The sequence below is a fragment of the Heptranchias perlo genome, chromosome 35 (assembly GCF_035084215.1).
Source record: "Heptranchias perlo isolate sHepPer1 chromosome 35, sHepPer1.hap1, whole genome shotgun sequence".
NCBI lineage: Eukaryota > Metazoa > Chordata > Chondrichthyes > Hexanchiformes > Hexanchidae > Heptranchias > Heptranchias perlo.
In genome coordinates this window covers 3,391,183-3,401,055 of record NC_090359.1, presented here as the reverse complement: position 1 = coordinate 3,401,055, position 9,873 = coordinate 3,391,183, and positions in this window count along the sequence as shown.

Genomic DNA, 9,873 nt, shown 5'->3' with positions numbered 1-9,873 from the left:
GTGATTCATTTCAGTCGGAAGAACGAGAAGAGGCAAAATAATCTAGAGGGCACAACTCAAAAAGAGGTACAGGAACAGTGATATATGTGGGGATATGTGCACAAAACGTTGAAGGTGACACGGCAAGTTGAGAAAGCCGATAAAAAAGCTTACGGGATCCTGGGCTTTATAAATAAATGCAGAGAGTTAAAAATTATGGAAGTCACGATGAACCTTTAAAAAACACTGGTTCGGCACCGCACCTTAGGAAAGATCGGATGGCCTTAGAGAGGGTGCAAAAGAGATTTGCAAGAATGATTCCAGGGATGAGGGACTTTAGTTACATGGATAGACTAGAGAAGCTGGAGTAGTTCGCCTTGGAACAGAGAAGTTAGCGAGTAACTTTGATAGAGCTGTTCAAAATCATTACTGGTCTCGACAGAGTAGATAGAGAGAAACTTCTCCAATTGGCAGAAAGTTCAAGCACCAGAGGGCATAGATTTAAGGTGATTGGCAAAAGAGCAAATGGTGACAAGAGGAAAAACTTTTTTACACTGCGAGAGGTTAGGATACGGGATGCACTGGGGTCAGGGTTGCGAGTTAAGGTGTGGCGCCGAGATCGTCTTGTAATCAGTGCTTTGCGTTGTAATCGCAGCAACATCGATTCGAATCCACATCACGACATGACTTTCTAATTTCCTTTGGCCTCTGCCACACATGCGAAAAGAATGCAGCAACATATGAATCTTTAATGTAGACAAGAAATATTATTTTGTTGGTGGCGAAAACCTACTCATTCCTTCAAACGCTAGCACTCTCACATGCCTGCACTTGATGTTCCACAAACCCGCCTCCTCTCCCAGCTTTTTATTCCTTCCACAGTCAATAGGCCGCCTTTACTTTCCTCCTTTATTTCATGCACACTTTCCTGCGGCATTGCGGACTCCAACATTCACTTTCACGATATCACGCCTTTAAGTTTGTTCTGCTCCGACCGCTGTTTCTATTGGGCACATTGCCCATTCTCACCAATGTTTATTTGTGCCTTGGAACCAGTCGATACATTTCGATCTGCGTGACCGCTCGGCAGACAGGACGACGAAAGCAGGGCTGGACTCTGGAAGGACAGCCGCCCGATTGTTCACGAAATTTACTTGGAGAATCTTTTCAAACAGGGGACGGTAACTGAAGAACTGGTTTTTGTTTTGATACGTGTTGGCTCTTTTCTCCAAGCAGTTGAGGTGCGTGAACGACGGGCAGCGCTGCAGAGCTGCGAATGGCGGTTGAAAGGTGCACATTTGGCTAGTTAGGCCTGTTGAAATTTGTGATTGGATCGAGTCGACCATGAATGTGAAGAGCGGCTGTGCCGAAAAAGGAGCGGTGACAAGCCATGAGCGGGAGGCCTTTCAAATTTTCGTGGCGCAGGACGCTGTGTGTGGAGATGACAGATTTTGAAGCGCGGGTGTGGGAAAGAAAAGTGTGATCTTTTGTGTGAGAAGAGCAGAAGAAAGTTGTGCTTGAAGCTGCGCCCTTGAAGCAAGTTTCAGTTTGTCAGGAAAAACTGCGATAGTGAAAGGTCAAAAAAAAACCCAGAAACTACTGGCAACACTCAGCAGGTCAGGCAGCATCTGTGGAGAGATACTCAAATATTTATTCGATTCTCCTTTTAAAGTTACGATTGAATCGAGCTCCACCATCCGTTAAGGCAGTGCGTTGCAGATCATAACAATTCGCTGTTTAAAATAAGCTCCTAACTTCCCTTCTCGTTCTTTTGCCAATTATCTTAAATCTTCGTCCGTTGGTTGCCGACCCTCCCGCCAGTGGGTGCAGTTTCTCCTTATTTACTCGATCAAAACCCCTGTTAATTTTGAACAGGTGGATGACTTCTACCCTTAACCTTCATTGCTCTCAGTGGAACAATCTCAGGTTCTCGAGTCTCTCTGCACAACTAAACCCATCCCTGGAATAATTCTGGTAAATCTCCTCTGCATCATCTCCAAGACCTTGACCTCGTTAATAAATTATCGTGCCCAGAATTGGAAACATTACTTCAGAAGAGGCCTGAACAATGATTTATCAACTTTCAACATAAGTTCCTTGCTTTTGCCCTCGATTTCTCTATTATTAAGCCAAAGAACCATATGCTGATTTAACAACTTCACCAACTTGTGTTGCCAGACACAAAGATGTTGATGAAAATAACCAGTGACACATTGAATCAGCTCACTCAGCACAGGCCGGGATGGCGGAGAGAGAGAGAGACACGTGTTGTGAACAGTAGCTTTTTGTAAACATTTCAGTTTATTTCACTCCGTGTCCAGAAACGTGCTGTTTTCCCTGTGTTTATATTGAGTGTAATGGATTGAATTGTGTCTTGGATCACACGGAGTGTCAGACGAGGGTCTGTGTGTGGAAGGTTTGGGGGGTGAGCTCTGATTCCCGCCATTTTCTGGATTGAATGAAAAGAATGAATGAGAGAGAGAAGCGATGTGGGAGAAGGGATGATGGAAGAATTTGTCCATGAGCCTGATTAAAGTGGCCCAAAAACAAGATAATATTAAGATATCATCAGCAGAACATTAATACAAGCTGTAAAACATAGGCAAAATACCGCAGATGTTGGAAATCTGAAGTAAAAACAGAAAATGCTGGAAATACTCAGCAGGTCAGGCAGTATCTGCGAACAGAGTTCTGATGAATGGTCATCGACCTGAAATGATGTTTCTCTCTCCACAGATGCTGCCTGACCTGCTGAGTGTTTCCCGCATTTTCTGTTTTTATTATTAATATAACCTGAGCTCTGTCGAGCGTTTGGTGGTCGATTCACTGATGAAGCTGGGAATTGAGGGGAAGCTGGTTCATGGCGAACCCCAGCTCTGAATCCCCCCGGCAGAGAGTTCAAGGAATGTTTGACATAAATGAGATTCAACGACAGTTTCAGAAAATCTTAACTTGATGTTCGGTCTCATTTTCCCGAAGTGAGGAATGAGCGGGAGGGGCAAGTCCACCCGGAGTTATATTTTATTCCAACAGGATGACCAAAAATACGTTTTCTGCTGGGTCCGAAATAGCTCATTTGAGAGAGCGTTAAATTGAAAATTTAAAGGTCTCTGGTTCGATCCCGGGTTTCAGCAGTTTTGGATTATTTTATTTGTTCTTTTGCCGATTCTCGAACATTTACTCACACTGACATTTTTACCCGACACTGAACGGTTGGGGATGGAATAGAGAGACATCAAGAATGTCTGTATTTACCTTTTATTTCTCTATTTCCTTCTGCCTTTCTCTCTGGTTTTTGGTTCTCTCGGTGCCCGATGAACATTTGATTTGATGCATTTGTCCTAAACTGATGCATTTTCCACATCTCAGGGCGGTCAGACACGCTCTGTCTGTCTGTTACTGCTTGTGACCATTAACGGGAACAGGCCGCCAGTTAAACATTTATCAGCACACTGCCAGAGAGATAACACAGCGGGAATAAAACACCTGGGGGGGAAAATAGGATCGGGTTCGGTTTTGGGCTGGTGTATCGTGGTGTGCTATTACCCAACGCCCAATGAGCCCTGCGCAGGCAGGATACAAGTTTCGGCCCACCCCAGGACTCACCTGCAATCAGCATTCCGTTCCGGTCCTTGCACCGGGAATCAATGCAATTCACACTTTCCACCACCAGCAGAAAGCTGAATCTCAGAAAGGGAGGTTGTTTCTCAGAAATCTCTTATAGGCAGCTGGTACCTGTTGTTTGATGAAAATAACAGTCTGCTCTGTGCATGGAGTCTGAATGCAGATCAGACATCGCGCACGTAAAACACAGATGCAGGTCCCATCCGTTTGTTTACACATTGATGAATTATGTTAAAACATTGAATAAAGGTTGCGCACAACGAAATCCCACATCTTCCAATCTGCACGCCAGACCTCACCAATCTACCGATCTGTGTTGGTACCAGGCCTGCGAGAGTGCATGCAACAAGATTCTCTGCTGATGCACCACAGACCTTGGTGCAAGAGGGGGACAGAAGGGGGACATAATATATCCGCAGAGTGGTTTGCGGGGAGCAAGGGGCCCTCCGCACAAATATCCAAAAGGCTGTGGGAGGCAACGGGGGAGAAAGTCAATTTCAGCGCACAGCATCTGGATGCAGTGCAAGAACAAGTTCAATGCTTTGACATGAGTGGGCAAGCTGAGTGAGGTCAACTCTCAAGTGGCGTATCATACCAACTGCACCACGCACGACACCTCCATCTCCGTCCGCGAAAGTGTTGCCAAATATCAGAGCAACAAAACGCTCCAACTAACATCAACACCGGGAACAAACCTCTCACTACAAAATCCCCCATCAGACTAAACAACTCAATTCTCACTTTACCCTCCGACCAGCAACATTTATACACAACCTGCAGTAACCTGACTCCAATTAAAAGAATCGCGGTTTTGATCTGATTGGCTGCTTTTCGGACGCTCCAGAGGGCAGTGAAGAGTCAACCTGGCTGCTCTTCCATCCCACACACCTGAGCTGAGCGGAAATGCGAAAAAAATAAAAAGCTGTTTTTGATACTCCTTTCATTCAATCACGTCCATTTTCCTATTTCATAAGTTTATTTTCTTCATTTTAACCTGCCGTTTGTTTTTCTGTTACTTGTCTGTTTTTTAATCTGTCTTCCGATGATTTCACCCCATGCTCCACATCTGTTCTGCTCTTTTCTCCACATCTACCCCATTCCATTTATAATCCCCAGATTTCCAACAATTCCCATGTCCCCTTGTAACGCCGTGCAGTCTGCAGCCTGTGTGCATGTCCCTGTGCTTCAGTCAGCCTCAGTCTCTCTCAGTTCGTGTGAGTCACTGCACCACATGTTTTTAATCAGCCGTCTCATTGTCTGTTTGCATCACACAGAACAGAGCGGTTCGAGTGACACAGAGAGACACCAGCAGAGGGAGGTAGAGAGCGGTGTGACTGAGCACAGAGATGCAGAGAGACACCCGAAGAGTGAGGTGGAGAGCGGTGTCACTGAGTCCAGAGATGCAGAGAGACCAGGATATGGCGATTGTGAGCGGCATATCTCAGTGAAGAGACATGGAAAGACATCAGCAGAGTGTCCAGCAAAGCCACCTTGTATCTGAAATATTTGGCGAGATCTAATCTGCACAGACTAGAGGAAGCATTTTGTGTATCTAACCTGTGTTGTCTCTGCCCTGGGAGTGTTTGATTTGACGGTGTAGAGGGAGCTTCATTCTGCATGTAACCCGTGCTGTACCTTTCCTGGAAATGTTCAATGGGGCAGTTCAGAGGGAACCTTAATCTGTACCTATCCCGTGCTGTGCCTGCCCTGAGAGTGTTTGATGGGACATTTTGCCAGGAGCTTTAATCTGTATCCAACCTGTGCTGTAGCTGCCCTGGCACCGTTTGAAGTCACAGTGTCGAGCAGCTTTGCTCTTTATCTAACCCGTGATGTTACTGCCCTACTGCAACTGGAAAGTTTCTCCTTATTTACTCTATCAAAACGCTTCATGATTTTGAACAACTCTATCATACCTCCCCTTAACCTTCATTGATCTGAGGAGAACAACTCCAATTCTTCAGTTTCTCCACACAACTGAAGTCCCTCATCCATGGCACCACTCTAGTAAATCTCCACTGCATCCTCTCGAATGCCTTGAGATCCTTCCTAATGTTTTGTGCCCAGAATTGAATAGAATACTCCAGCTGAGGCCGAACCAACGTTTTATCAAGGTTTAGTATTAATTCCTTGCTTTTGTATTCTATGCCTCAATTAAAAAAGAGAAGGACCCCATTTGCTTCTTTAACAGCCTTCTCAACTTGTCCTGTCACCTTCAAAGATTTGTGTACATGCACCCCATGTCTCGCTATTCCTGCACTCCCATCAAAATTGCACCATTTAGTTCATATTGCCTCCCCTCATTCTTTCTACCATAATTTGTCATTTCACAATTCTGAGCATTAAATTTCATGTGCCATGTTACTGCCCATTTCGCCAGTCTGTCTATGTATTACTGAAGTCCTTCACTATCCTCCACGTTGTTTATTACATTTTCGAGTTTCGTGTCATCTGCAAACTCTTTGAAATTATACCCTGTTCACCCAAGCCCCGTTCATTAATATAATATCAAAAAGTGCCGAGGTCCTAATTCCGAGCCCTGGGGGACACCACTGTATACTTGCCGCCAGTCTGAAAAACAACCGTTAACCACTACTCTCTGTTTTCTGCCCCTTAACCAATTTTGTATCCACGCTGCCATTGACCTTTAATCCCATGGGCTTCAATTTTGCAAACAGGTCTATTGTGTGATACTTGATCCTCACTTAATCTCTCCCTGCATCGAAACTCCCCGACGCATATTCACGGCCACCCCCTCGACCTTGCCATCTTAAGTGGCCTCTCGACTCCTGATGTCATTTGGCCCATCGAGTCAGTACCGGCTCTATTCCAGAGCAATAAACCTCGTCCCACTGCCACAATGCACATCACAGAATGAACGCAGGAATCCCACGCCACTTTCTATGAGCGATAACAGGCTGCGGCAATGGTTCAGATCGGGACCCGGAGCTGAGGCTGTGGTCATCAGTCACTCTGGGAGTGGCACAGTCTGGTTCATGACTCGCCAGGGGTGAGATTAATTCCAAGTAGTCAGGCTGGTGTTTGGAAGGTTGTGGGCTCCAACTCCAGTTCCAGCAGTGGGATATGTGATCCAGGCTGACTGTGTCGTGCTGAGAGGGAGCTGCATTGTTTGAGGTGCTGTCCTTTGAATGAGGTGTTTAATGTGGGTCCCTTCTTTCTGCTCCGAGGTGTAAAGTTCCCGTTTCAATTTGTGAAGATCAGAGAATTCTACCGTTTTCCTGGCCAACATTCTTCCCTTAAACATGAACACCCAACAAACAGGAGTTCTGCTCAATATCTTATCAATGTTTATGGGATCTTGCTGGACACAACTTGGCTGCTGCATTCTCTTATAAAACGATAGTGATTGAACTTCCAGTGAAGTGAGTTGGGATGTCCTGATGATCTGAAAGGTCCTGTACAAATCCAAGTTATTTTTTTCTCACAGGGGGCCGTGTCTCGTTCCTCGTCTCATTGAGGCTCTCAGTTTATTGGTCCGTTCTCTCCACAAATGGGGCCGGACTCGCTGAGTGTTTCCAGAATGTTCTGTGTATGTTTCACTGAGACTTATATTTTACAGTAAATGATAAAATGATTGTAGTCAAACACTTGGCCATGAGCTGCTGCTTCACTTCAGCTTTTGGTTTTGGGTTTTTGGAAAAAGCAGCCACAGCCCACACTGCAGGCAAATTGGAAGGCTGGTGCGAAAAGTTGACTAATCCAACACCTGGAGTCGAACTCGCGTTAATTGGATACGAACAAGGAGCCCGACCCGGTGGACAACATGAGAACCGATGAAAAAGCCACCAGGAACGGCACTGAGACTGCACCCAGAAGGTTATGGTGCGATTCAATGGAGCTGTTCACAATTATGAAAACTTTTGATAGAATAAATAAGGAGAAACTGTTTCCAGTAATGGGAGCATAAATAACCATAGGACACACATCTAAGATAAATTGGAAAACAGTCACGGGGGGATGAGGAGAGATTTTCTTTAACGAAGTGATTGCGAGGAGCTCATGGACTTCTTTGTCACTTAGATTGAGAGCCTCAGTACAGCTGTCTCTGCCACTTCCATCCCTTCCTCAAGCCCACAAAGTTTCTGTCCTCTCTCCCCTCATGCCCTCTCTGAGCTCATTTTGAACATGAGACCCACCTCCTGATGCCTCGAACTTATTTCCACCAAACTGTTGGACACCAAACCTCCATTCCTGGCCCCATGTTAGCTGACACTGATAACGGTTCGCTCTCCTCAGTGACTGTCCTCCTCCCGATCAAATTTGCTGTCATCACCCTCCTTATCAAAAGACCCACCTTGACCATCTGACCATGCAAACTGCCACACCATCTCCAACCTTCCTTTCCTCTCAAGTCCTTGAACGTGTTGTCACCTCACAAATCCGTGTCCATCTTTCCCACACATCCGTCCAATCAGGTTTCCACCCCTGCCACAGATCTGAAACGGCCCTTATCAAAGTCACAAATGACATCCTCTGTGACTGTATAGAGGGAGATTTAATCTTGATCTAACCCTTGTTGCACCTGCCCCCGCAGTGTTTGATGGCACAGTGCAGAGCGAGCTTTACGCTGCCATGTACTGTACAGTATCAATCTGTGATGGAGCAGAGCCCTGCTCTTTAATAGAAACCATTCTTTCGATGAGCCACTGAGCCCCAAAAGCAGCCTCCGAGACGAAAAGCCTGTTTTCCATCCCACAATTCCAGCAGTTTGCGAGGGCTGGGCCACGTTAACAGCAGCTCTCTGTTCCTGGTCTGGAGCTGAGGTTTTGTGTATTGTCCCAGACACGGGGACCAGACGGCGAGCTGCTGGCTCCTATTGTTCTGGGATCATTCCCTGCTGCTCTGTTCTCACCTCTTATTACCAGTCATCTTCCTGATCAATAAACAATCGACAGTCTGACCGCGGAGATTTGAGATGAGTGAAACATTTCAGAGAGCCAGGAGATGTGTAACTGATCCAATCCCGCAGGGTATGTGGGACTCAGCACACTGACCAAAAACATCCTGGGCCCTGCTCAGTGTGTGGGACTCCCGCTACCCTTCCTGTGAAGAAGTGTTTCCTGAACGGCCCTGCTCTAATTTTAAGATTAAGCCCCCTTGTTCTAGACACCCTCAAAGGAAATAGCCTCTCGCTCTCCACCCTATCTTTTTAAACATTACAATTAGATCACCCCTTAATCTCCTATAATCAAGAGACTACATGTCTAGTCTGCACGACCTGTCCTCATCATATAACCTTTTTAGCCGCAATATCATTCTGGTGAATCTATTCTCCATCCCATTCAAGGCCAATATGTCCCTCCTGGGTAATGTGCCCCAAACTGAATGCTGTACTCCAGATGTGGTCTAACCATATGTTTATGCATCCGTAGCATTACTTCCACACTTTTTATTCCAGCCCCTTGAGATGAAGGCTCACATTCCATTAATTATTTTTTGTACTTGTCTGCTAGTTTTTAGTGATTTCTGGAGTTGAACCCCTGAACCTCTCTGCTCCTCCATAGCTCCTAGTTTCTCGTCAGATAGAAAATAACCTGATTCATCTTTTTAATGTTCTAAGTGGATTATATCACACTTCTCCACATTGAACTCCAACTGTCATTGTTTTACCCTCTCATTTAATCATCAATGTCCCTTCACTACTTTCTGCTCCCATCTACACTACTTACTGCGCCACCTAACTTGCTGGTTTAAGGGTGAAAACTGTTCCCCGCTTCACTGTAAGTGCAAGAGACAACTTTGTAGATGCCGTGTAGTGTTACAGACCGGCTCGTTGGACCTGCTCGTTTCATCTCATCTCAATTTCAGCAAACCCGAATATTACTGAAATAGACGATGATGAATCACAGCTCGAGAAACCGATCCCCTCTACCAATGGGGACTGCGCCTTCCAACAAGTAGGCATTCATGGACAAGGTAAGTCTGCTGCTCAGAAATAATACAGCACAGATCTTGACTCGTGCAAGCTTCACACCCTTTAGTTTGGAAATGTAAACTGATGGGAGACAGCTGCTGCTTTGAACGGGTTTCCAAAACTAAAATCAAATGGATTTGTCCTGTGTTGTGAATTACTATTTGTCTGATTCGGATAACCAGAGCAGTGGGGAATGCATTTTGTACATTCCGAATACCAACGACCGATCTCGTGAGCCTGTCGTTCCTTTTCCGTCCCAAGTCCTCTTTTAAATTTCGATAACTTCCCCGAACTTTGCTTGGAGGACTGTTCGAATCGCAGTCCAGCCCTTCCCAATG